The sequence below is a fragment of the Chiloscyllium plagiosum genome, unplaced genomic scaffold (assembly GCF_037043375.1).
Source record: "Chiloscyllium plagiosum isolate Xiang-an unplaced genomic scaffold, Cpla_swu_hap1 HiC_scaffold_36, whole genome shotgun sequence".
In the NCBI taxonomy this organism is placed as follows: Eukaryota; Metazoa; Chordata; class Chondrichthyes; order Orectolobiformes; family Hemiscylliidae; genus Chiloscyllium; species Chiloscyllium plagiosum.
The window spans coordinates 21,940,979-21,966,398 of record NW_028270174.1 but is presented as its reverse complement, the minus strand read 5'-3'; the positions used below and the strand labels follow the sequence as shown (position 1 = coordinate 21,966,398).

Here is a 25,420-nt window from a genome sequence, read left to right as displayed (position 1 = left end):
CAAAATAGTGTGGATTTGTTGTAGTCAGATCAGGTTACAAACTGTGATAGTCAGCTTTGGTGATGGGATGGATATGATTTAAAGCTTATCAGGTCTAAAGAGAATGCATGCTAACTCCAAGCCACATTCAGTACAGGAGTGCAAATACACACAGTACCCAGTCAGTGACGTTATTCTGTCCTATTCCTTCAAATGTTTTGGGCTTATGCAGTGTTGCTTTTTTTTCTAACTGGCAGAGCATTTCCTATGTGTCAGGAGACAGAACATGGTAACAACAACAAGCTTGCAAAGTCTTGTTCAGGTTCCGGAAATTGCAGGGTACAGACACTGCCAGGTACAGAATTTGTGATAAAAATAATGACCAAGGGTCTTCAAAATATTAAAAGAAATTTCTGTTCAGCCAGCACAGGATAATTATTGAATAAAGAGGTTTCTTTGACAGAAATATAAAGTTAACCACCTTTTGATCTACTACATACAATTCTGATCTTAAACCAACTCATCAGTGCTTTTAAGTGTACTTTGAACAGATGCTCACCTTTAAAATATTTGCCTGACGATGGCTGTGACGCTTAACATGACATCTATCCAAGTGCATGAGTAAAATGGCAACAAGCACGAGCACTGGAAAAGTGATCTAAAATACAATTTTTTTTCTTAAACCATTAACAGCTGAAATATAAACATTCATGAAAATATTTAGAAAAATTAGTTGGTGGATACTTTTTTTAATTATTAACCTATTTTTCAAAGCCTGTTCAGAGATGTTATTATACACCTCTGGAGAAAATGGGACTTGAACCAAGGGCAGGTCTACTACCACTAGGACATTTTATGATTATATGAAATTCATATTTAACATTGCAGCAGCTTTTATACAGGAAAGCAGCAAAATTCACTGACCGCAAGAGGCAGCCACCTTCAATTACATAGTAAAGCATATGGTTACAGAAAGGATCATTTGCCCAACAAGGCTATTCCTGTGACAGTTTCCAAGTTTTTTAATTCACCAATGGGATGTTGGCATTACTGGCTGAGTCAATGTTTAGCACCAATCCCTAACTGCCCTGGAATTGAGTGGCTTGCTCAAGTAAGAATGACAGATTTCAATCCCTTAAGGACAGTGTCATAGAGCCATACAACACGGACATGGACCCTATGGTCCAACTCATTCATGCCAACCAGAGAGCCTAACCTAATATAGTTCTATTTCCAGCACTTGGCCCATATTCCTCTGAACCCTTCATATACCCATCCAGGTGCCTTTTAAATGTTGCAATTGTACCAGCCTCCACCACTTCCTCTGGCAGCTCATTCCATACATGCACCACCATCTGCATGAAAAAGCTGTCCCTCAGCTCAGTTTTAAATCTTTCCCCTCTCACCTTAAAGCTCTATATTCTCGCTTTGGACTCCCCCAACTCAGCAGAAAAAACAACCTTGGCTATCCGTGACCTTCATGATTCTATAGACTGGTATAAGATCACCCCTCAGCCTCCAAACACTCCAGGGAAAACAGGACCAGTTTATTCAGCCTCCACCTATAGCTCAAACCCTTTGACCCCCAGCAACATCCTCAAGTCTTTCCTGCACCCTTTCAAGTTTAACATCTTTCCTTTAACAGGAGACTAAAATTGAATGCAGTATTCCAAAGTTGCCAAACAAATGTCCTGTCCAGCCACAACAACATTGAATCCCTAAACACAATGCAATAACCAATAAAGGCAAGAGCACCAACTGCACCATATCATCTTCAATGATCAATGAACATGCACCCAAAGGTCTGTTTCGAATCCTTCTCAGGACTGCATCATTAAGTGCACAAGTCCTGCCCTGATTTGAGGAGAAAGTGAGGACTGCAGATGCCGGAGATCAGAGCTGAAAATGTGTTGCTGGAAAAGCGCAGCAGGTCAGGCAGCATCCGGGGAACAGGAGAATCGACGTTTCGGGCATAAGCCCTTCTTCAGGAATGGGCTTATGCCCGAAACGTCGATTCTCCTGTTCCCTGGATGCTGCCTGACCTGCTGCGCTTTTCCAGCAACACATTTTCAGCTCCTGCCCTGATTTGCCTTACCAAAATGCCACACTTCACATTTATCCAAATAAAAAACTTCATCTGCTACTCCTCAGCCCATCTGATCAAAGATCCTGTCGTATTCTGAGGTAACCTTCTTTGCTGTCTGCTACACCTCCAACTTTGGTGTCATCTGCAAACTTAGTAACTATACCTATGTTCACAGCCAAATCATTTACATAAATGACAATAAAGTAGCCGACCCTACACCGATCCTTGTGGCATACAGGTCACAGGTCTCCAGTCCAAAAAACAACTTTGTCAGTACCTTTTGTCACCAGCCTTCGAACAATTTTGTATCCAGATGGCAAGCTCTCCTGGATTCCATGAACTCTAACCTTACTAACTAGTCTACTACATGAAACTTTGTTGAATGCTTTGCTAAAGTCTGTATAGACAACCTCCACTGTTCTGTGGATGATGCTCCTTTAAAAATGTTTTGTCTTGGGCTTTTTTCCCCCCCCAGAGGTCATAAAAGACAGATTCCATGCAGTCCACGTTTGAAGGGCTTTAGGGCCAGTTTGATTTTTTTTTCTAAGATTAGATTACTTCGTGTGGAAACATGCCCTTCAGCCCAACAAGTCCACACCGACCCTCCACCCAGACCCATTCCCCTACATAAACCCCTACACCAAACACTATGGGCAAATTAGCACAGCCAATTCACCTAACCTGCACATTTTTGGACTGTGGGAGGAAACCGGAGCACCTGGGGAAAACCCACGCAGACACAGGAAGAGAATGTGCAAACTCCACACAGACAGTTGCCCGAGGTAGGAATTGAACCCAGGTCTCTGGTGCTGCAAGGCAGCAACGCCGTGCTGCCCATGATTGTAGCTAATAGATACTGCCTCAGGAGAAAGGCTTTCAAGTTTCAAAATAAAACTTGTATAATGAAAAGAGGAGTGGCCAGTTCTACCAGCTCAGTTTTTCTCTGGTTTGATTTGGTTTGTGGCAGTTTGGCTAGTCAGTGAAAGCAGTCAGGCAGTTTTGAAGTTGCTGGACCCAAAGCAGCAGGTCCATGTTGGGCCTCTCTCTCTAACTTCTCTCCTGTACGACCTGTGTTTAATTTCACCTTTTGTGCCAAGGGGTGTTTATGGGGATTGCTGCAATTATTTGGAACAGCAAAATTAAGTTGGGATGATCTGTTGAGTTTTCAGATAGTTTAAATTTTTCAGTATTCTGTTCTTTATTTCATTCGGTAATTTCGTTTTAAGATTAGATTCCCTACACTGTGGAAACAGGCCTTTCAGTCCAACAAGTCCACACCAACCCTCCGAAGAGTAACCCACCCAGACCCATTTCCCTCTGACTAATTCACCTAATACTATGGGTAATTTAACATGGCCAATTCACCTGACCTGCACATCTATGGATTGCGGAAAGAAAGCGGAGCACCCAGAGGAAACCCACGCAGACACGGGGAGAATGCACAAACTCTACACAGTCGCCAGAGGCTGGAATCAAACCTGGGTACCTGGTGCTGTGAGGCAGTTGTTCTAACCACTGAGCCACCGTGCCATCCATTCTGTTTTGCTTAAAATTGTTTGTGTTTAAATTAAGCGGTTTGACCAGCTGCAACAGTCCTAGAATATCTGCATTACACCTGATTAAACAACTAGCAAAGTTAAGGTCTGGACTACTTGAAGTGTTTTGAGGGGGTCTGGCCTGGTCCATAACATCTTGCCTTCAATCTTCTTTGTTACTTTCTCAAACTCAAATGAAGTTAGAGAGACAATTTCCTACGCACAAAGCCTTTGCAAATGCACGTAAACCCAGTCCCTCAGAATCCCCTCCAACAACTTACCCACCAGCGACGTAAGAATCACTGGTTCAACAGTTGCCTGTCTTTTCCTTACCATTTTTCTTAAATAATGGCACAAAGGCTACCTTCCAGTCTTCCAGCACCTCACCACACAGCTGATGATGAGACAAATATCTCAGCAAGGAGCCCAATCTCTTCCTTAGCTTCCCAAAATATTTAGGATGCATGTGATCAAGTCCCGAGATTTATCGACCTTTATGCTTTTTAAAAATGTTAAGCGCTTCCTCACCTGTAATGGAGACTTTAAGATAAAACATGTTTTTCTCAGAGTTCTCTTGCTTCCATATCTTTCTCCACAGTAAATACTGATAAAACACTGGTTTAGTATCCCACCCAATGCTTGCGGTTCCCCACAACTGCCACAGTGATTTTTAAGGGGCCCGATTCTCTCCCTAGTTACTATTTTGCCCTTCATGTATCGGTTCAATCTCTTTGGATTCACCTCAACCTATTTGCCAATGCTCTGTCCCCTTTTTGCCCTCCTGATTACCCAAGTATACTTCTACTAATCTTATACTGGAGGGATTCACTTGATTCTAGCTGTCTATACCTGCTATATACCTCCTTTTTCTTGTCCAGAGCCTGAATTTCTCTAAGCGTTCAGCATTTTCTACACCTACCAGCCTTGCCCTTCACACTAAACAAGAACATACTGCCTCTGGGCGCTCTCTCGTTTTTGAAAGCCTTCCACTTCCCAAACATCCCTTTACTTGTGAATAGCATTTCCTAATAATTTTTGACAGTATTAGGCAAGAATTCTCAAAAATTGGCCTGACTCCAGTCTGGTACACAGACTTTTAGATTTGGTCTATCTTTTCCATAACTATTTTTAAAATGAATAGAATTATGGCCACTGATGACAAATTGCTTTCCCACTGACACCTCAATCATTTGCCATGCCATATTTCCCAAGAGTTGGTTAAGTTTTCTTCCTTCTCTAGTAGGTACTTCCACATACTGAATAAGAAAATTTTCTTCTACATATATAAACTCCTCTCCATTCAAGCTCTTCACATTATAGCAGATCCGGTCTATGTTTGGAAAATTAAAAGCCCCTATCATTACAAGCTTACATTTCGTACAGGTATCTGCGATCACCTTCCAAATTTGCTCAATTTCCTGACTGCGAGGAGACCTATAGTACAACCTCAATAAGGTCATCAGTTTTATTGCACTCAGCAATGGTTACAGGGTCATTAGGCTAGCTATTTTAATTCCACCAGAGTGAATTTAAATACCATAATTTCTCATGGTGGGAAATAATTCATGCTCATTACTAATCCATTTACAATCTCTTCTAAACACTCAACATACCCAATCCATTTTATATCAAGAAGACACCAGGGAACTATAGACCAGTGAGCTTGACATCGGTGGTGGGCAAGTTGTTGGAGAAAATCCTGAGGGACAGGATGTACATGTACTTGGAAAGGCAAGGGCTGATTAGGGACAGTCAACCTGGCTTTGAGTATGGGAAATCATGTCTTACAAACTTGTTTGAGTTTTTTGAAGTAACAAAGAGGATTGATGAGGACAGAGCAATAGATGCGATCTGTATGGACTCCAGTAAGGCATTCAAAAGGTTTCCCCATAGGAGACTGGTTAGCAAGTTAGGTCTCAAAACAGGGAGAAAGCGCCATATGGATACAGAACTGGCTCAAAGGTAGAAGACAGAGGATGATGGTAGAGGGCTGTTTTTCAGACTGGAGGTCTGTGACCAGTGGAGTGCAACAAGGATCAGTGCTGGGTCCACTACTTATTTATATAAATGAGTTGGATGCGAGCAGAAAGAGATATAGTTAGTTTTACAGATGACACCAAAATTGGTGGTGTAGTGGACAGTGAAGAAGTTTACCTCAGATTAAACGGAATCATGATCAGATAGGCCAATGGGCTGAAAAGTGGCAGTTGGAGTTTAATTTTGGGAAAGCAAATCTTAGCTGGACTTCCACACTTAATGGTGAGGTCCTAGGGAGTGTTGCTCAACTAAGACCTTGGAGTGCAGGTCCATAGCTCCTTGACAGTGGAGTCACAGATAGGATATTGAAGGTGGCATTAAGTATGCTTACATTTATTGGTCAGAGTATCGAATATAGAAGTTGGGAGTCATGTTGCGGCTGTACAGGACATTGGTTAGGCCACTGTTGGAATATTGTGTGCAATTCTGGTCTCCTTCCTATCGGATGTTGAGAAACTTGAGAGTTCAGAAAAGATTTACAAGGATGTTGCAACATCATTCACAAAAGACAGACCAGTTTGATTAGTCAAATCTTGAGTGTGAATAAGAAATTCAAGTACTGTATACTATCATGCCCAAAAGACATGGACAGAAAAAAATCAAATTGTTTTTGGAGATTTCTTTGAACAGGTATAACTTTTAATCTTTGAAATGGACTACAATAAAGCAGTCACTGATCATATGAAGTACAACTTCTATTAAGGTCTAACTAGGACAAAGCTTAAACTTAAATCCTTGCATGGCGCGGACATGCCGATCAAAGATACAACCAGTCAAGGTTAACAGGAAGTGTTTAAAAAAAAACTTAGATCAGATAAATTATTTGGTGTCCACAAGGTATAGGGACCAGATTCGCGCACACTGTTCTATGCTATTACTGGAGCTCATGAGACTAAAGTGGAATCTAACAGTTTTTACACACTTCACACAATTATACTCAGACATGACAAGTGTCAAACAGATTATTCGCTTCACTAATAGCAAAGCATTAAACCATGTACAGGTAACACCTTTTAGAAATAGTTTTTATGATCCACAAACTGCTGGGTGCTCACCTCATCATTTCAATACTGAAACATAAGGAAAGAAAAATAGAAGCAAGTCGAAAAACAAGCAAAACTCAAGAATCAAATCCAAATCAACACCCTGCAAATATAACACTGAGCAGTTTTTAAATAATTAGGCAACTGTGAAAAAATGGAAGTATTTGTTACAAATTATTTACATTATGGTTAGTTGTTTGAGATAGACAGAAGAAGCATAATAGCTAATCAGAAGTTAAGAAAAAAAAATTAAATTGTTTGAACTGTGATTCGTGCTATTTGCCAATTGTTAATTTTGAAGAATTGGTAGAGAATATGTGGGGCTTGATTAGTGCAGTTTTAGAGCATGAAATAACTGATACTAGTCAGTTCACAAACACAGAAGCTCTGCAGTGTGGAAACAGGCCATTTGTTCTATCAAGTCCACATCAACCCGCTGAAGAGTATCCCACCCAGACCCACCCTACCCTATAACCCTGGATTTCCCATAGCTAACCCACTAGCCTACACATCCCTGAGAATATGGACAATTTCCCACACCTGCACACCTTTGGACTGTGGGAGAAAACCAGAAAACCTGGAGGAAACCCACACTGACACATCAAGAGCATGCAAACTCCATACAGTCACCCAAAGGCTGGAACTGAACCAGGTCCCCGACGCTGACAGGCAGCTAACTGCTCAGCGACCATGCCACATAAAATTTTCTTTAGTTCTAGACATTCTTCCATACCCTGCTGATATTTTCTGCCTTACAAGCATACAGGTGATTATATGTTTTAATAAAACAAAGAACTGCAGATGCTGGAGATCTGCAAAGAAAAACAAATTGCTGGAGAAACTGGAGAGGCAGCATCTGAGAGAAAATAGTTGAACTTTGATCATTCCCATCAGATAATTAACTTTCCTCTCCAATCTACTAAAACAAGTGAAGTTTCTTTAATTTCTCCTTATAACTAATAAGACTGCTTATTTCTAGCATCACCATCTAGTAACTTTCTCCTGAACCTTCCAATTGCCCTGACCTGGCTGGAGATAGAGTGGCAAATGCTCACCGGATAGGCTGAACTTCAGGCACTGACAGGAGCGAAATTACAGTGAAGTCATGCCATGGGAGAATAATCAGACTTGGCTAGAGACAATAATATTGAAAGCCAAGCGATGAAGTGGTTGAGCAAACTAAAAACTGTATTGACGCAAGTGGATTAAGAATTTGTCAGTTTGAAAGTTGACGGAAAGAGCTTACTTTCCAAGCAAGAATCTATAAGAAAATGGTCAGAGATAACCTTGTCAACAGTTATTGGGTATAGAATTCATGGGAGATGGCAAGGTCAAGGCAGTAGGCAAGATCAGGAGTGTCTGTGAAAGACAATTAGGAAATAAACTGAGCAGACAGGTAAAGAAAGCAAAGATTACATCTAAGTTATGAAGGATGAGTTGTAATTCAGTATAGAATCTAATGGAGGAAAACAAAGAATATCTCAGGGAGAAACTCAACCTTGGGGTACTAAGTACACAAAGAAAATTTAGAGGATGAGAAGATGATCAGATGTTCAAAGGAAGAAAGCATACCAAAAGACTAAGGGGGAAACCAAGATGTGATTTAGTAAGTAAGGTCACATGCAGTTTGAGGAGGTTTGAAATGAAGGGCAAAAGGTGGTGTTGACATCTATGTCCAAGTTCCTCTCAAAGCCTCAATGCCGTTTCAATAATCCATAAATTTGAGGGTGCCAAGTTGTCAGAGAATGAATTAATATTTTAGAGGGTGATAGAGATTGAAAACTTCTTTAAAGTAAAATCTATCAATGTCTGACTGAACATCTCCAAGATACATCTGCGCAATATCCATTGTATACTCTTTTTTCCCCACATGCATTATTAGTTACACAAAGAATTACAGGTAGCTCTTTAATAATGAGATGGTTGCATTCTTGTGCAACCCCATGTTAAAGAAAAAAATCATGCTTTACAAACAGTGCTCAAGTGTTAGCAACATAATTACACTACAACAAACATGTTTTAAAAGTTAGTGCTTTATAAACAGTGTCCCCAATTTGTCAATCGCATTATGGTGCAGTTTTGTTAACAAACACATTATAGTGGAACAACCTGTAGATTAAATTTCCATTTTATAAATAAGAACTTGCCCTTTATCAATTTGCTTGTAGGGAGTGAATTTTATCATTTATATATGGATATTTGAAACTTGCCCCACACAGATCCAGAGTCGCATGCAATTCCTTCTTCAGCTGAAGCATCACACTGGCAAACCTGCAACTGCATAACTTCCATAATCAAAGCAATTTAAAAGAAATAGTGGTCAGATCCTTTGCTACGTCCTCTGACTTTCAACTCTGCATACTTCATTTTTCATGAAAGGATATGGAGGTGGACAACAGCTCTAACCATTCAACACTTAACACACTAAGCCCTGTTCTCATTCATTAAAATTGTGCATTATTTCAGGATCAACCGCTGTTAAAAACACCCAATTTTTTTTCTACAGTAAACTACATTCTTCGGCTTATACCCCCCACCACATCTTCAATGCATCCTTCACTGTCACCCAGATGGATGGGACTGTTCTCACCCGGTTCTCTCTTTATCCAGCTAAGCAAGCTCAGAAAATCGTATGCAGTGGATAGTCTTTGCCCTCCTGTACCTGAACTCTGAGGTCTGTTTGGTCCCACATTTTTCTCATGAAGAACTAAAAGCAGAGTCAAAAGCAGACATTGCTGCAGAAACTCAGCACGCCCTGCACCATCTGTGGAAAGAAAGTACAGTTTATGTTGAGTCCACTGGAAATGCTGTCAGACCTGTCACGTTGCTCCAGCAAAGTCTTTTGTTTCAGATTTCCAGCATCCGGCTCTTTGTTTTATTCTAAAAGTAGACTGTTCGTTTTCACAGGTATAATTTCATCTCATCACCAACTTTCTCAACTCTTCCAGTGTTGCTGAACTATTGGTCTGTGTATCAGGCATTTCAGAAGCAGAAATTTCTTCTTGCCGGATCTGAGTTTGCTGGCCGAGCTGGAAGGTTTATTTTCAGATGAAACATTTGAAAAATGAACCTTCCAGCTCAGCGAGCAAACTTAGATCCAGAACCTCAAATCCCAGCTACAAATCACCTCAAAATCTCTTACGAAACATTATGAAGATGCAAGGTCATTGCTTTTGGTCGACAATCCAAACCGATGGCTGCTATTTGCTTCTGGCAAAACTTGAACACAATGGCAGTCTTTTCACCTAGGTTGGTCAACCCCAAAATAAGCTTCTGACCTCATATTTGCACCAAGACCATCTACTTCAACCTCCGTAACATGGTCTGTCTTTGCTCATCTGCAGCTGAAATCCTCATCCGTGTCTTCATTACCTCTAGAGAAGACTATTCCACCAAACCCTTGGCTGACCGCCCACATTCTACAATCTATATACTTTGGATCATAACTGCCATCTTCATGAACACTAAGTCATATTAACTTATCACCCTCTGATCACTGACTGACAATAGTTCCTGATTAAGCAAAGTTTGATTTTAAAATTACTCCATGACTTCACACTGGCCTTCTCCCAGCCTACAGCGTTAATACCTGCAATTCTGGTCTTGCAAGCAATGATTTTAACCACCCAAACACTGGTGGCCATACTTTCAGTTGCGTTGGCTCCAAGTTCTGAATTTCCTCCCTTGTCATTCAACATAATAGTGCCAATGTTGCCCATTGGCTTCTTTTATTCTATAATGCTCCTGTGAAGCATTCAAGGATTTTTCATTACATTAAAGACACTAGAAAAATAAAGTTGTTAAATCGAGGTTAACAGTTTATTCTATTTTGAATTCCACTTAATCTTTTCACCATTATTTCTTACTTGAGCGGTCTAAAAATGTCTTCTTGCCTAGTGCACCTTTTCATTCCCAGAAACATACTCTACCTTAAGAATAAAGAAATACACTTAATTGGTCATTCCTTTTTTCATTCTAAATAGTTACACCTAGTTTTTACTGCAGTTGCACTAATTAACATTTTTTTGGAAATCAAGAGTGCTTTTACTAAGTGCAATAAAATGAAGCAAAATACAAACTTTGGTGCAATACACAAATACTTCATGAGATGAACTTATACAGTTAAGTCCCCAAATTGTGGGAACGTAGAAAATAAACTGACTCAAAATAAAACTCATTCCTTTCTCTCCTCAGTACTCTCTTCCAATGGATATAGTTACAAACATTCAAACAAAATATTTGAATATAAGCAAACTAGTACAAGCCAAGAGGGATTACACACCACTCCCACCCATTCTGCATAAGTCCAAAAATACACATCAAGATTTCAGGTGCTCAAAGAAGAACATACTTGTCTCCAAAGAAATTGTTTTGAAATAAAATATAATTTTCCTTAATATGGAAATCACCAAGTAAACCAACTGACAAATTAATCTGTGGGTAAAATACTCACTTAAAGATAGAACAATACAAGTTCATCAATTGATATAACTAAATGATATCACAGTAATGTCAATCTAACAAATTATCCAGAAAATTCATAAGTGCATGAAATCAGAGCATGCGCTATAGCATTACTGGCAACTCCCACAGACTTCCAAGCAACTGCAATGCTGATGACAAAATGCTGTTCCATATAGAATTGTACTCTAGGTAAATACAAAGATAACACAACACAAATAATTGAGCCCAAACAATCCATAACAGCAACTAAGTAACATAAGCCTACCATAGCATTTTCTACAGTCGTTGCAAATTCAAGATTACAAACCAAGAAATATACTCTGGAACACAAAACGATCCATGAGTACAATTACATACAATAGGTTTTCATTAATGCTGCAATTAAACCTCAACTTTGATACTGCAATACAGAAGCTACATTATTCAACAATTCAAACAGCTGAGTTGCAAGTCACGATTTCAGATTCTTTCCTATTTTCCCTCAAAATTCAGAATTGTTCTTGGAAGAATTCACAGCAGCAAAAATGATCACAACCCATCTGTGGAGGCACTTCTTAAATTTGAAATCATGCATGCCATTAGAAAACAAAACAAACTAGAATTATTCCCAACAACTTCATAAACCTATATCCATTTTTCATACATTCAGACTTCAAGTAAAGCACTTGCCAGAATTATTTACATTTCACATTCCCCCAATTCAACTTGACTAGTTTATGATAAAAAAAACTGATATTACAGGACAGTTATCACATGGAAACAGAAAGGCATGTCATTATGCTTTTGCAATATGCAGTTGCAATATACTACAGTGACGAGGCTTGTTGCTAAGCGGTTTTTTTTAAACTGTTTATATAATTCCAATCAAGCCATGTAACTGAAAGAGTTTATAAGTATCAATAAGAAAGGTAGAACTTTTCATTTAGCATTCATATATCAAATAGTACCTACATAACTTGAGTTAAAAATTGTACTGATGTTTTTGACTGAACATTTACCAATCTGAGATACTTAGATACTTCAATAGCACAAAACCATGACACGATTTTAAATTTTCAAAATGTCAAAGGAACTAAACAGACTTGTGTACCAAAATCTAATCATTTTACAAACTCGTAAAAAGTCTAAATAACAGCACAATCTGATCAGATAATGAAACGTTCTATTTCAGAATTCTGATATATCACCACAAACTTAACCTGGTGTCTCCAGGGAATAGTTTGAAAAATAAACAAAATATGATCTGCATTAAATAGGATTTAGGTTTTGATTTTAGATTACATGAATCACACGTTTCTCTAAGCAAAACGTAAGATATTATACAAGAGCAAGATACTTGGCTTACTACCACCTTTTTAAAGCCCAAATGTCAAACTAATGACAGCACCCTTGTGTTAAGGTGAAAAATATTAAAGCATACAGTTTGAATGCAAAAGAAAACTCGCGTCGCCAGTCGCCGATAGATACACCACTCTTCTCAGAATGTCGACAAACCTGATAAGTGGACTCTGCACCAGGTAGACCTCAAGCCACGGCCTCAATTCGACCAGATACTTCACGTTAACAATCTTGCCCAACCAGCAAAGCATCGATAGGAAAATAAAATTCTGCTTTAGTTGCAATCCTTAGCCTCAAACTGAGTGAGCTACTTGAATAAAGAAACCTAAGCCGCAGAAACAAAGTGAGATATAGAATAGAAAGACTCATTCCAAATGGTATAATGCCCTGGTGTATAGAAAATGAACGTGACAAGATAGAAAAGCTACTGGATGGTTCAAGTGGCGGTGGGGGGGGGGGGAAGATAATAGGTTAAACAAACCGGTTTATTAAATACAGTTTAAAATACCCAAAACAAAGGGAGGGCTAAAATGACAACATCGGAATGTCTCCAAAAAAAATTAACACCCATTTTTGAACTTGACCTTTTACTCAACTTGGGAATACGAGCTGTGAAGAAGGTTTAAAAGCCCGGTCCTGACGCATTATTCATACAGCTCACACACGCCGCTGCGTTTGCGAAGGAGGGTTTGGCTAGGAGGCTGGCTCAGGGTCTCTTCGATGGGAAGTGTTTTTCCTGGGGTGAGGGGCGGGGAAAGGAAATCTATTAAAACCGACCGGCAATGCTCTTCTCTCACCCCCACCACCTCCTCGGTCTGTGACTCCTCCACCTAACCTCAACGAGGGTTTGGGGGGGGGGGGGGGGGGGTAAGGCGAGGTCCCCGTCCCCGCCCCCTCTCCCGAACGCCCATTGGACAGGCCGTGACGCCGGCGCCGCGACAGGAGGGAGGTGCCGCTCTGCCACTGGTGGAAGGCCCCGTCAATCCACAGACGTCACAATGGTCGATGAGGGCAGCAAGTCAGGTTGTAATTAGGCATTAATTCAGCGAGGCCCCACAGCGGATAAGGACAAACGGGGGCGGGGAACCGGGGGGGGGGGGAATAAAAGACATACGCACTTGCCCTTAATTCCAATAAAACCAAATCACTCACTGACCGTTCACGTGGGTGTTCTGCGTGTGGACATAGGAGACACACACAATTTCCAAAACAAGAAAACGGCATTGGTGTTCTTGGGGAGGCGCCCGCCCTGTGTGACAGGGACGATTGAAATCCCACGCTTTGACCAACCTGTCAGTCTGAATAAAACGATTGTTGTTTTTTGAATTTTTAAACCGTTCTGACGCAGCTCGAGGTCGCCGGACTGACATTTAAAAACACAGGCACACCCCCACCCCCAACCCAACAAACCGTACGCAAAACCGGCTCTCCCCCTCCCCTCCCCCTTCACTAAAGGAGGAGAGAGAAGGGGAAATAAATCAGTTTGATCACAACAGGTTGGTACCCCTTTTATTCCGGTGAATGTTACCTTGATTTCTTTTCCCCCTCCCCGCTTTACAGGAGGAAAGGATGCGCGGCCCCGATCTCGCTTTAAATGTCCGGCTTCTGGCAAAGCAGAGGCGGGAGGGGATCGCCTTTATGGGTTATGTTTTTCCGTTTTTTTCTCTCTTCGTTTTTTCTCAACCCCACCCCCCCAAAAAAAAAACCCGAACTCCCGTGTGTGTGTGTGTGTGTGTGTTTCTGTCTGTCTCTCTCTCTCTCGGCTTTGCCCTTGTAATTCGACTGACTTTGTTCTCCCCCCGCCGCCTCCTCCTCCCCCTACCCACCCCTCCCGCCGCTTCTTTTTCCCTGTCCCTGGCGCCGCAGCCACCGTTGACAGAGCGAGGGAGAGAGAGAGAGAGAGAGACAGAGGGCCTCCGCCGCCAAAGAAGGGAAAGGGAGAGGAGGTTGGAAGGATGGTTGAGGGGAGGGGGCGGCGGTGGTGAGAGAACGTAAGGGTCAGGCGACAGGCCGCAGCGCCGCCCCCTGTAACCTTTCACCCCGACGATACCCACCGAAACCCCGCCCCCCCTTCCCTTCCCTTCCGCCTCGCGCTGGGGACCGCTCTAACGGACAATGTAGGTCGCACGCGCCGAGGCGCAGGACGCCTCCCGCCGTGGGTCTCGTGCGAAGGAGCGAGTGAGATCAATAAACCCCCCTCGAAGAGAGTCGGCCATTCCACAACAAAACGATAGCCGCTGCCGTTATGGGAGTTTTGTTTTTAAAAAAAAAGAAACATCGACGACGGATAGGGGATTGCTCGCTGTGTGAGTTTGACTTAGTTTCCGGCAGTCGTGTTTAATTTTTGTTTTGTCAATCGTTCGGCACCCGGTACGGACAGCGAGGGGTCGCTTATTATGAAATCGTGATGAATTATGCGAATAAATGAACGAAAACGAGGGTTCGGCTGTGAAACCCACACGAAGATACGCCAGAACGTCCCAAGCGTGTGTATTAAATTATCTCGGAGTAAAAACAGTCGCAAAGACCGACCCAAAATTGCAAATCATTATTTATTAATAATGGCGCGCATCAAAATAAAGCAGTGGGCCATTGTAAGTCTTAAGAACTGTCCAAATAAGTTTGCACAGATCTGCTGCTTCGGTTTACTGTTAACGCTTTCCTAATTAGTCGCAGGGTGTGATGCAGATAAGTTTTACATTGTCTTACCTTCTTTACAAGTGGAGCTTTGTCCCAGTCTTTTTTTCTTCTTGTGTTAGGTGGGCAGTTTAAAATAAGCAGGTAAAGGGTGAGAGTTGCTATGGCTGCAACTGTTAGCTCACTGCTCTCAGTGCCAGTGCACATCGGGTCTGAATTTTTTATCAACTGCCATTGGCTTCTTGGAAATGATTTTTTTTCCCTTCAGACTGTCACCCACTAGCACTACATTCAGCACTTATTAGAATGCAGAAGGAGGCCATGCAATCCACTTAGCAGTGAGTCGCTGTAGATCTGTTCTGATTTTTTTTCCTCTCTCTCTTTTCCCCCAACTCAGTAACCCTGAAAGTTTATTTCCTCTCAAATACCTGTCCAACCTCCTGCTGAAATAATCTCAATGCCTTTACTTCCAACCTCAGGCAGCCAGTTCCAAATCATTACAGTAGACACTTTTTTTTTTAAAGATTCTATCTTGTCATTGTTTTTCTCCCCATCTCTGCTATTCTTGCTCAAAAGTTTTGCGAGATTTGGTTGTTGTAGCAGCAAAGGGATAATCAAATTTTCCCCTCAATCTAATTTTCAGAGAACAGCCCACTTCTCCAAACTTAGCTTATAGTTAAAATCCCTCAACCTTGGAAGCACTCTGGTAAATTCAAGCACTCCTGAGGACTAATAGGAGATTACTTCTGCTGTAGCCAACTGCAACAAAATGTACGTTTGTTAACTTTGATAATGGATGGATTTGCGCAAAGATTGAATTGCCAAACATGCAATTGCCAAACATAAAGACATGCCAGTTAAGTGATTGTGATGCAGTGACTATTATGTTTGCCTCATGTGTGAAAGGTCCTGGCTTTATAAGCAAGCAGAGACATTGTTAAAGCTCAGGTATAAGTGCATTCTTTTTTAAAGAGTGTGGCACTCTGGTATTTTCACTACCTTTGAACCAGAAAGCTAAGTGTGATATAACATCTCTGAATGGGTTGATTAGAAAATATATACAACTGAAGACAATATTTTGTCACTACTGCAACAAGCTTTTCTTTTAAAAGTTATGATTTTATTTCATGAAGCCATCCTCATGCAGCAAAGTAATCAGGACTACCTGGTAATCCATTATTGTTACAGTTTGTATATAAAATTTAATTTTACATTGTGACTTTTCAATTATCGAAGTGAGATATTAATAAAATGTCATATGGTGGTAGCCATGAATAATTTGCACATAACCTGACCTGATTATTCAATGTATGAAAATAAAACTTGAATAATTTTACATGGTTTCTTATTTTGCATTTCTTACATTCAAAGGTTATAAGTTAGACTACATACAGGAGATTATTGACTTCCATAAACCTTTTAACATCAAGTATTGTAAAGAAAGAAAATAAAATCAACTTCAAAGAAATTGCAATAAGTCTTTCCAATCACTTTATTTTCCTTAAAGATTGAAAGATTTTTGTTTTGTTTTATTTTACCTCATTGTAAAAGCAACATTGAAAGTTGCAAATAAAATCAAAATTGCAAAGTGAAAGTGGCTTTTAATCTTAGAGAAAATGTTTTGGATTTGTTACAATTGGTTGTGTGAAATGTACTGCAACTTTCCCTATTCTGCATTTAAGTAGTGCACTTTTAATTTTTTGTGGCGTATTGAAGATACAGTGGGTCTACAAATGAGCAGAAGCATGTACTCGACTTGTAAGTTGTGACTGTTAGAAAGTGGAGGGTCTGCAAATTGGACCAAAAATGGATCAAACTACTTTAATTTTTGAAAAAAATAATCATAAAAGCCTTTGTTTAGACTTTGTCATTCTTTTGGTTATGGTGGGATCACCCATTAAAGATTCATTTTTCTTTTGAGGAGATAACCAAGTTAGTTGGGAGAGGTATTCCTGTTCAAAATCCAAATTAATAACTTAATGAAGCTTTTGACAAGGGTCTGCATCCTATTTACTTAAATTTAAACAGTGCTAAAGCAGATACAAAGTCCCATGTTTTTGTGTTGCACTCTTCAGGACTGTCTCACAAAACCAAGTTCAGGAGGAGAGCAAAAATGTGTACAATTTACATATGGTCAAATTTCTTTTGCTGACAAAGGATCCTGTGTGAGAATATAAGTTGCCTTGATATATAGCTGCAGTTAGTTTATTGTACCATTTTCATTGATTAAAATGCTTTTATAGATAGCCACCTCAGTGCGTACTCATGGCATTGCCTTGACCAACAAATCTATCTGCCTGGTCTGAGTTCAGTCAGCGAACTATGATTAAGTTTTTGTTGCATCTCCATCCCGACTAGGTCAAAGCAACTTGGATTCTGTTTGTGTTGTGTAAATTGTTGTTGGAGAAAGTGAGGACTGCAGATGCTGGAGATCAGAGCTGAAAATGTGTTGCTGGAAAAGTGCAGCAGGTCAGGCAGCATCCAAGGAGCAGGAGAATCGACTTTTTGGGCATGAGCCCTTCTTCAGGAATGAGGAAAGTGTGGTCCTCACCTACCACCCCACCAACCTCCATATACAGCGTATCATCTGTCGTCATTACTGCCACCTCCAAACGGACCCCACCACCAGGGATATATTTCACTCCCCTCCCTTATCAGCGTTCCAAAAAGACCACTTCCTCTGTGACTCCCTCGTCAGGTCCACACATCCCACCAACCCAACCTCCACTCCCAGCACCTTCCCCTGCAACCGCAAGAAATGCAAAACTTGCGCCCACACCTTTCCCCCCTTACTTCCCTCCAAGGCCCCAAGGGATCCTTCCATATCTGCCACAAATTCACCTGCACCTCCACACACATCATTTATTGTATCCGCTGCACCCGATATGGCCTCCTCTATATTGGGGAGACAGGCTGCCTACTTGCGGAATGTTTCAGAGAACATCTCTGGGACACCCAGACTAACCAACCCAACCACCCCGTGGCTCAACACTTCAACTCCCCCTCCCACTCGACCAAGGACAGGCAGGTCCTTGGACTCCTCCATCGCCAGACCATAGCAACACCACGGTTGGAGGAAGAGCGCCTCATCTTCTGCCTAGGAACCCTCCAACCACAAGGGATGAACTCAGATTTCTCCAGTTTCCTCATTTCCCCTCACCTTGTCTCAGTCAAATCCCTCAAACTCAGCACCGCCTTCCTAACCTGCGATCTTCTTCCTGACCTCTCCGCCCCCACCCCCAATCCAGTCTATCACCCACACCTTGACCTCCTTCCACTTATCGCATTTCCAACGCCCCTCCCCCAAGTCCCTCCTCCCTATCTTTTATCTTAGCCTGCTGGGCACACTTTCCTCATTCCTGAAGAAGGGCTCATGCCCGAAATGTCGATTCTCCTGCTCCTTGGATGCTGCCTGACCTGCTGCGCTTTTCCAGCAACACATTTTCAGCTGTAAATTGTTGTTCCCTTGCAAAGTTTTTCCTTGTGTTCCTGTCCTGATGAGTGAAAGAAATCAAGCTTTGACTCTGTATTTTTAAGGAAAGTTTAAGTTCTGTATGACAGAGCTATTGTTTGATTATTCAATGTAGAGTCTGGTGGGACTGGTATTTGATTAAAATGCTTTCACACATGCCTCGGAGGAGACCTCAACACCCAGCTCTCTTTCCCACATCCTGCGGAGTCGATCAAACTCATCTGAGGTGGCACCCCCCCCCCCACAATTGATATAAAGTAATGACAGAGGGTGTACTCTTACCACTGAGCACAACCCCACCCCCTCTGTCAGATTTGCAGGAATCAGTCAAAAGTGTGGTCTTTTTTGAATAAAGTCCCTAACTTGAAAAAAGTGAAAGAGGTTCCTGTTAGATAACTCGTACTTCCGTACTAACTGATCAAAGGACATCAGTGAGTCTCCCCCAAATAAATCGCCCATGCAAGACACACTTCTAGCTGCCCAACGTTTACATCCTGAATCTATCATACCCAGTCGAAAACCCGGCATACCTACTAAAGGTGTAAACAAAGATGTTTTGCCAATATTGCCTTCCCTCTGCTGAATTGCCCTCCATGCTTTAACAGTATTGATGACTATTGGGTTATGGCAATATTCTCTAACTCTCCTCATTTTGTCCAAAAACAACAAACTGGAAAGGGGGCACCTTTGGGAGGCTTACAATATGGCTAGATATTGAAGAGGATCTCCACAAACTCAAGTAGGACAAAAGTGAGCTTAACTGGTAAATTTTAATGTCTGGAAGTCCACCCACCCCCCCCCCCCCCCAATCTGAGAGGCTACTGCAGTTTGGCTAATTTAATGAGCGGCTGCTTACGATGCTGGCCGTTCAGCCTCCTGAATGTTTGCTTATTGAAAGTAGGGAGAGCATCTGTATAAGGTATTACAAACTAGGGAGAATATTCATCTTAAGCACTATCCGACCCAAACACGAGACTGAAAGTGCCTCCCATCTTTGAAGATAATTCGATAAAATTAGTTCTGGATTGGTTGTTCAAAGCCAGAGTAATGAATATGCCCAAGTACACAAAACCCCCCTGTGACCACCTAAATGGGAATCTATAGTTGCCCTCAAGACAAGATTGATTTTAATGGAGCTGTATGGAGACATGTATTAGTGGATTTAGATCAGAGTGGTGCTGGAAAAGCACAGCAGGTCAGGCAACATCTGAGGAGCTGGAAGATCGATGTTTCGGGCAAAAGCCCTTCATCAGGAAGGGTCTAAACTCTGGGTTTCCAGCACCTGCAGTCCTCACTTTTGCCTATGTATTAGTGGGTGTCCATGGGCTTACAGGGAAGGCAAATAGAATGCCACGATACATAGCAAGAATATATCTGTGTAAAGGATAGAGGCTTTGTGTAAGAGTTTACTTAGACTTCACCTGGAATACTGTGTTCAATTTTGGTTCTCTCATATTAGACCTTAGAAAACATTCACAAAGGAAGAACAGTGGAAAATTCAATTTTATTAAAGCCATTTTTTACAACCATTGACTTAAAATCTGGGTCTGTTTATTCTAGCTAAGTTTCTGGGAGGGTTAACTTAAACAGTCAAAATAATGACACAACTAAATCGTTTTGCATTTGTTTTAGCACTAAACTAGCCCATTATCTAATTAAATTTAGATTCCCCTACAGTGTGGAAACAGACTCTTCGGTCCACACCAACCCTCTGAAGAGTAACCCACCCAGACCCATTTCCCTCTGGCTAATGCACCTAACACTATGGGCAATTTAGTAGGGCCAATTCAGGACAGACTATTTGAAATAGATTAGAGAAAGTGAGGGGGTCATATGTATAAGTTGTGCCAGCATAGGAGTAGTTTAAATGTCAGTTTTTGTTTTGTGTATGCAAATTGTTATCAGCATGTAGAACAAGTTACAGCTCTTGCATTAAATGGATATTCATGGTATCAGCCAAAGAAAGAACTAGAAGGGTTAAAGAATAAGAACTGTGAATGCTGGAAATCTGAAACAAAAGCAGAAATTGCTGAAGAAACTCCATAGATCTGGGAGTATCATTGGAGACAAATCAGTTAATATTTCCGGTTCAGTGACCCTTCAAAACTACTGGTAGCGAGGAAAATGCTATGTATATATCCCTAGGTGGGAGAGGAGGATAAAGGAGGAAGGATAAGAGAAAAGATAGGTGGAGACTGCATCTAGAGAGATTGGCGGGAGAGGGAGGGAGAGAGAGAGAGATAAAGGGATGGATATTGATAACCCAGGGAGAAAGAAGAACTATTAATGGGGACCTTACATAGGTAAAGATGGATTGCCTGTGCTGAAAGCTGCCCATGTGATGGGGTCTAGAGTGTGGGCATGGGATAAGAACTTGGAACAAGGTTTTGAGGCTCTAAAATTATTGAATTCAATATTGAGTCCTGAACACTGAAGGAACCCCTAGCAGAAAATGTCATGCTGTTTTGTTTCAGCTTGCATTGAGGTTTGATGGAGTACTGCAGCAGGCTTGAGACAGAAATGTTGGCCCGGGAGCACAGTGGTGTTGAAGTGGCAGGCAGTAGGAAGTTCAGGGTCATTTTTACAGGCCACACTGATGTTTTGCAAAGCAGTTGCCCAGTCTGCATTTCTTCTTCCCAGTATAGAGGAAAGCACATTGTGAGCAGTGAATACAGATTGAGTGAAGTGCAGGTAAATCACTGCTTAACCTGGAAGGTGTGCCGGGAGTCTTGGATAGTGAGGAGGGAGGAAGTAAATGGGTAAGTGTTGCACCTTTTATCATTGCATGGCAAGGTACCTTGGAGGTTTGGGAGTAGACCCAGAGGGGATGGTCCCTCTGGAATGCAGATAGAAGGAAATGGGAATAATTGCTTGATGGCAGCAGCCCACTGGAAGTGATCCTTTGGATGCTGATGGGGTTAAAAAGTGTAAACCAAGGCTACCCCATCCAACGTGTGGGAGAATAGAGAATGGGTGAAGGCAGAATGGCAGCAAGTGGGCTGTCTACTTCTGGCAAAACATATCTGAACCATCCCTTCCACCTGGCTGAGCCTGACCTGTCTTTGAACAACTTCTCCTTTTAACTCCTCTCAGCTCCTTCAAGTCAAAGAAATGGCAATGGGTACCTTAATGAGTCCCAGTTATGCCTGTCTCTTTGTGGGCTTTATGGAATGTTCCTCATTCAATCCTATTTGCGGTCTCTCCACTCAACTCTTGCACTGGAAAATAGATGACGTCGCTGCTGCTTCTCCCCCTCATCCAGAATTGGAAGCATATTATTAATTTCACTTCCAATTTCCACCTTGTGCTCACCCTCCCCAGGTCTGACTCCTCCTTTCACTCAGACATTTCAGTTTCAATTTTTGGGGATATACTGATATCCACTACAAATTCACCAACTTCTGGACAATACATTTTTACATATTGCTTGCTGTAAAGACTCCATTCCATTCTCTCTGTTTCTCTATCTCTGTTGAATCCTTTCTGGTGACTCTGCCTTCCACAGGCCCTCAGGCATGTGCAACCCATTTCCTGTACTACTACCCTCAACCCTTCCCTTAACTCCCTCTTGTTTCTTTTCCAAACTTCATCCTATTTACTCTGCCTAGCCCGCTCGCAATTTCCTAAACATCAATCAGATCTTTTCTCAGCCATCTTCTCCCTTCCAACAGACCCAACATCATCAATCTATCCTCATAGCTGAGGTTTCTCATCCATGGAACCATCCTTGTAAACTATGTCTGCACTCTGTCCAAACACCTTTGGAGTACCCTGGTCCTCCCTTTCCACCCCACCACCAACTTGGTGTCATTTCTGCCATCAGACCCATAATCCCTCTCGTCCCTTGTCAGAATTCTGCAGAGACCGTTTCCTCTGGGACACCCTGATCCACTCCCGACACCCTGATCCACTCCCGACACCTCCCCACATCTCTAGTGTGCCTTCTCATGCAATCACAGAAGCTGCCATTTACTTTCTCCTCACTAACCAAGGCTTCAGACACATGTTCCAGTTTAAGCAGCAATTTACTGCACTTCACTCAATCTCATCTGCTGTATTTGCTGCTCATGATGTGGTCTTTCTACACTGGAAAGATGAAACGCAGATTAGGCAACTGCTTTGCAGAACACCTGCATACTGCCCTCAATTGATCCTGAGCTTCCAGTTTGCCTGCCACTTTAACACACCACTGTGCTCCCTGGCCAACATTTCTGTCATAGGCCGGCTCCATTGCTACAGCAAGGCTCAGCACAAGTTGGAAGAACAGCGTCTCATTTTGTGCTTGGGGACTCTGCAGCCTTCAGTCGTCAGTGTTGAGTTCAATAAATTTAAGACATGAGCACCTTCTGCCATGTCCTTTATTCACCTATCACTTACTCCTTTACCTTCCCCAACCCCCCTACCTTTTGCTTATATAACACCTTTCTCTAGCTAACATCATGTTTGAGAAGAGTCAATGGACCCAAAATGTTAACTTTGATTTCTCTTCACAGATGCTGCCAGACCTGCTGAATTTGTCCAGCAGTTGCTATAGAAATGTTTCTTATTTTGTCGTGTATCACCGTTCAACAAGATGGGACATCGGGTATTAACCTCAGTTAATTTTATGCCCTGTAGTGTGGGTCAGGAAATTTTGCTCAATTGTTTTTTAATTATAAACTGGACTAAAATTTCTTGTAACTTTATTAATCTCTTCCAGGAGATTACATCACAAGAAGGCGGAAGATGCACTGGGCATAATGATGCTTAGCTTTATCATGATTGTCAATCAACAATTGATAAGCCAGACAATGTTTCTATCTTTTGATAATTTTAAATTTAATTCTTCAAACGGTGTCATGGAAAAGTAAATTACACAATTACAGTAATATACAATGACATAATTTCATGCTTTGTGAAATGTGGGTTGGTTGTTCAACTTTAGCTTACTCTGCCATTTTGTTAGAAATTGGCTAATCTGATTGGGCCTTGACTCCAATCTTGTGTTTCTCCCACAGATATGTCCAATCCATATTGCAATCAATGTCATAGGTAAGGCATGGCATCAGGTGCTGAATTCACACGACTTGGAACAGAGTTTGAACCTCCTGCTGATCCCCACTGGCTGTCCAGCCAACTGAGCCAGACAATCCCTGAGGAATGAGTTGTTATGGCAACATGCTTTTACATGCATGTTGTAGCCTGGACTTCTGGATAGTAATGGTGGAGGTTCCAATTTATTTTCATCAGCTGACTGACCAGAAATCTCTCCTGCTCTTACATCATGTCACTGTTGTATATTGAAAGGATTTAGAAGTTGATCATTCAACCTGTTAGCTATATTACGTAACCGTCTTCCTTGACCATAATGTCCTAAAGTAGGATTTAAACCCAAAGCATCTTGGTCAGGGCAGGGAACATGCCACTGTGTCACAAGGTCTCTTTTGCTCTGTTGTCCCTGTATTTTTTACTTCCTCTGCATCTGTGGCTTGTTGAATTCTGTGACCACGTTAAAATAGACACATTGTTTGAATGCATACATATCTTAAGAGAATGTAGCTTCTGCGCACCTTGTTAGTTCTGTGCATTGTACATATCCAATTGTCGAGCAACTACATGTTTGCACAGTGGAATATTGCTTATCTTTATAATTCTTTAATACCCATGCCTAACAATGCTATGTCATTTTGGGTGAGGACCATTTCAGTTGATACACCATCCACAAGTTCTTAAATAAAGTTCGATTGCCACTCCACTTGCCTGACTCTACTTTGAAAATTGTGCTCCTCTATTCTGACTTTTCATCGGCTTTCAGTATCAAATTGCTTTACCATTTTAAATGTCTTGATTAAATCACCCTTGAAGCTCCTAAACTCAAGGAAAGCAAGCCAAAAACATGGCCCATTTTCATGATTTACTCTTAACAGAAGGATACAAAGGTTTCAAAATCTGCACTCTACTTCTGCTATGTCAATGTATTGTTACTTATTTCACTTGGTAACATGGACAAGCATACCTTAATCTGTCATCTTCCAAATTCCTTTTCTGCTATTTTGAGTTATCTTTTAACCTAGTATTATTTGTATTTTCTGTACTGCATACCTATTCTACTCTTCTACCCTTTGGACAGCCTCCAGCTTATAGTGCCTTGGTTAGCATTATGCCTGTCCTACGATTGCCTTTCTCTGTATCCGTCACTGGCATGATGTATATTGCTGTTGGACGGGATCAGTATCTGCTGTAGCTCCTATTTTTGTTCAGTTTTATCTCACCTGCCAACAGGCTGCCAGCCTGTCCCCTTGCTGTGCTTGTTCTTTCCTTTTGAAGTCTTATTGTGTGTGCAAAGACGATAGAACAATTCTTTGAACAACCTTTTATACATGTGTTGAAGTGTCTCTATCTTGCTTGAGTTGGTTATGTATTCCTTCTGAGTTCACAAAAAGAATACTATTTTTGGCAGGTCTATAATAATAATCTTGTTATATTTTGTTGGAATCGTTTTATAGCTAATTGTATTTGTAATTACAGAGATACCCCACCCTGGAATGTAGTTTGTACTTTTTGTATCTAGACACCCTGAGTAATGGAATGAGTAAATAAATTAAACATCATAATTGATATATTTCTGTGTTTATCATGTTTTTGTGACACAACATGAAACTACCTTATTGCTGAAGCATAACTCCAGATAACAGATGCATGGCACTGTGACATAGTTACTGACTGTCAGTGTCATTGCCTCAGGTCCTGTGCATGTGCACAGTTGTCTCAGTGCATACAGTGTCATTTGAATGTCATTATTACTGATTGTTCCAGACAATAGGGCTATTTATATGGCATCATTAAACAC

General features: G+C 41.4%; 1 protein-coding gene and 1 long non-coding RNA gene across 8 annotated transcripts in view; one reads left to right on the top strand and one right to left on the bottom strand.

The window, feature by feature from the left end:
* The window catches only part of kiaa0232 (KIAA0232 ortholog), a 130,286-nt gene extending 114,920 nt beyond the window's left edge, over positions 1-15,366 (bottom strand). The window contains exons 1-2 of one of the 7 annotated variants that reach the window (XM_043674209.2): positions 14,011-14,144; positions 12,639-12,807 (exon numbers count right to left, since the gene is read on the bottom strand). The gene's annotated coding sequence lies outside the window, so the exon portion shown is untranslated. Of the gene's footprint in view, positions 1-12,638; positions 13,295-13,638; positions 13,755-14,010; positions 14,148-15,191 lie in introns of those variants that run through there. The other 6 variants (XM_087980040.1, XM_043674210.2, XM_087980039.1 and 3 more) reach the window with 6 other exon arrangements.
* Positions 14,270-25,188, top strand: LOC122539408 (uncharacterized). Its single transcript, XR_006309072.2, has 2 exons — positions 14,270-14,788; positions 23,589-25,188. It is a non-coding gene; the product is annotated as an uncharacterized LOC122539408 (long non-coding RNA).
* Positions 25,189-25,420: the final 232 nt, after the last annotated feature.